General features: G+C 42.4%; 1 pseudogene across 1 annotated transcript; it reads left to right on the plus strand.

Moving 5' to 3' along the window:
* Positions 1–1,097: 1,097 nt before the first annotated feature.
* On the plus strand, positions 1,098–1,891 carry LOC103266850 (annotated as a pseudogene). The gene has a single exon (XR_002482335.1). The product of XR_002482335.1 is annotated as a serine/arginine-rich splicing factor 3 pseudogene (transcript).
* The last annotated feature ends 388 nt before the right edge of the window (positions 1,892–2,279 follow it).

A 2,279-nucleotide genomic window follows, 5' to 3' on the forward strand; every position in this document is an offset into this window, starting at 1 on the left:
GAATACTATTCAGCCATCAAAAAGAATTAAATAATGTCTTTTGCAGCAAGTTGGATGGAATGGGTGAACATTGTCCTAAGTGAACTAACACAGTAACATAACAGAAAACCAGATACCCCATGTCCTCATTTATAAGTAGGAGCTAACCTAAGGCTCTGCAAAGACATTGACAGTGGTATAATAAGCACTGGTGACTCAGAAGGAGGAAGGGAGAAGGGATGGAGGGACAATAAAAAAATCACTTATCAGGTACAGTGTGCACAGGTGGGTACTCTCAAAGCTCAGGCTTATTTGCTTTTATACAATACAACCATATAACCAAACCTTTTTTTTTTTTAAATCAGAGTCTCACTCTGTCACCTGGGTTGGAGTACAGTGGCACAATCACAGCTACTGCAGTTTTGATCTGCTGGGCTCAGGTGATCCTCCTGTCTCAGCCTTCCAAGTATCTGGGACCATAGGTGTGTGTGATCATGCCTGGCAAATCTTTTGATTTATTATAGAGATTAGGTCTCGCCATGTTGCCCAGGCTAGTCTCAAACTCCAGGGCCCAGGCATTCCTCTTGCCTCTGCCTCCCAAAGTGCTGGGATTATAGGTGTGAGTGACTGCACTCAGCCACCAGAAACTTTTTGTACCCTCCCCTAAAGCTATTGAAATAAAAAGTAAAGCACAAATTTTTAAATAAAAGTAGGCCAGACATGGTGGCTCAAGCCTGTCATCCCAGCACTTTGGGAGGCCGAGGTGAGGGATTGCCTGAGCCCACGGGTTTGAGAAAAGTCTGGGCAACTTGGTGAGACCTCATCTCTACAATAAATCAAAAAGTTAGCCAGATGTGATAGTACATGCCTGTGGTACCAGCTACTTGGAAGGCTGAGGCGGACGGGTTGCCTGAGCCTAGCAGGTTGATGCTGGAGTAGCTGTGAATGTGCCACTGCACTCCAGCCTGGGTGATGGAGTGAGACACTAGCTCAACAACAAAAAAGACCATTTCGTGGACGCCAGTTAGGAAAGAGCTTTGGTTGGAGTTGGGCCTGAGGGAAGTAGGACGATCCATCCGAGCGTGTGGGTTTGAGTCTTTTTTACCCTAGATTTCGAAATGCATCGTGATTCCTGTCTGTTGGATTGCAGGGTTTATGTAGGTAATCTTGGAAGCAATGGAAATAAGACTGAAGTGGAATGAGCTTTTGGCCATTGTGGACTACTCTAAAGTGTGTGGGTTGTTAGAAACCCTCCTGGCTTTGCTTTTGTTGAATTTGAAGATCCCCAAGATGCAGCGGACGCTGTCCAAGAGCTAGATGAAAGAATGCTGTGTGGCTGTCCTGTGAGAGTGGAGCTGTCAAACGGTGAGAAAAGAAGTAGAAATCGTGGCCCACCTCCCTCTTGGGGTCGTCATCCTTGGGATGACTGTCATGAGAGGAGCCCTCCACCTCGGCACAGATCTCCAGGAAGGAGAAGCTTCTCTTGCAGCTGGAGCACATCCCTTTCTGGAGAGAGGACAGAGAGAGATCGCTGTCCCGGGAGAGGAATCATAAGCCATCCCTATCCTTCTCTAGGTCTTGTAACCCATCTAGGTCAAATGAAAGGAAATAGAAGACCAGTTTGCAAGAAACGTGGTATTCAGGAAATAACTTTATTTGACAGGAGTATGTACAGAAAATTCAAGTTTTGTTTGAGACTTCATAAGTTTGGTGCATTTTTAAGATGTTTTAGCTGTTCAGATTTGTTTGTCTCTTGGAACAGTGACACACAAACTCTATGGTTTGAAATGGATCATATGAGGTATGTAATACCAAGAAGTGTTACTTTACAATGTTCCCTTAAGCAAAAATGGATTTGCATGGAACTTCAGTTATGCATAGACTGATAATAAACCTCTAAATTCTGCCCAGCTGAAGTGTGATGTTTTTTAATTTAGAAACAAAACTGGAAAAAACTTAACCAAAATTTACTTTATTTCCATAACTGGAATATAGTATGCAGCTGAACAAGCAGTCTTTAAAAGCTGCTGTGAAACAAGTCAGCAGGAAAAAATAAAAGCTGCATCATTAGATAACAATGTTTTTGAAAAATCCAGCTTGTTTTTATCCTGGGCAGAGGTTGCTGAATTGATATAGAAACTGATAAATTTGAAGAAAGTTTACCTTTGCACTAAGTTGTAAGTTCCTGTGTGATCGCTCTATATAAATACATGGTTGTCTGTAATATTATTCATTTGGAAATTTGAGATTTCAAAATACCAATATCCTGCTAGTTTAAGGGTACATTGTAGAGCTGAATT

Source organism: Carlito syrichta, unplaced genomic scaffold (genome assembly GCF_000164805.1).
Source record: "Carlito syrichta isolate Samal-C Ts95f unplaced genomic scaffold, Tarsius_syrichta-2.0.1 Scaffold307408, whole genome shotgun sequence".
NCBI classification, from domain to species: Eukaryota; Metazoa; Chordata; class Mammalia; order Primates; family Tarsiidae; genus Carlito; species Carlito syrichta.